General features: G+C 41.9%; 1 protein-coding gene across 1 annotated transcript in view; it reads left to right on the top strand.

Annotated features, from left to right (window-relative positions):
- The window catches only part of LOC119593402, a gene marked incomplete at its 5' end in the record, with an annotated part of 11,200 nt that overhangs the window by 262 nt on the left and 10,735 nt on the right, over positions 1-203 (top strand).

The following is a 203-nucleotide window of genomic DNA, read 5'->3' as shown; positions in this document are numbered from 1 at the left end:
AAATACTTTCTTGTGTATGACAGAGCGGGGGAGAGATTGTGTAACAGACTGTGAAGATCGAGAAAAAGAGAAACTGTGAGATGATTACACCCAATGATTCTACACCTTACTACTGATGCGTTTTCCCCTTTCTTTGCCTACGCCTCTTTCCTCGCCTCTTCACATCCATTCCTTTCCTCTACCATCTATTCCACACAAATTTA

This window comes from Penaeus monodon, chromosome 32 (assembly GCF_015228065.2).
Source record: "Penaeus monodon isolate SGIC_2016 chromosome 32, NSTDA_Pmon_1, whole genome shotgun sequence".
In the NCBI taxonomy this organism is placed as follows: domain Eukaryota; kingdom Metazoa; phylum Arthropoda; class Malacostraca; order Decapoda; family Penaeidae; genus Penaeus; species Penaeus monodon.
This window is presented reverse-complemented; position numbering and strand designations above follow the sequence as displayed.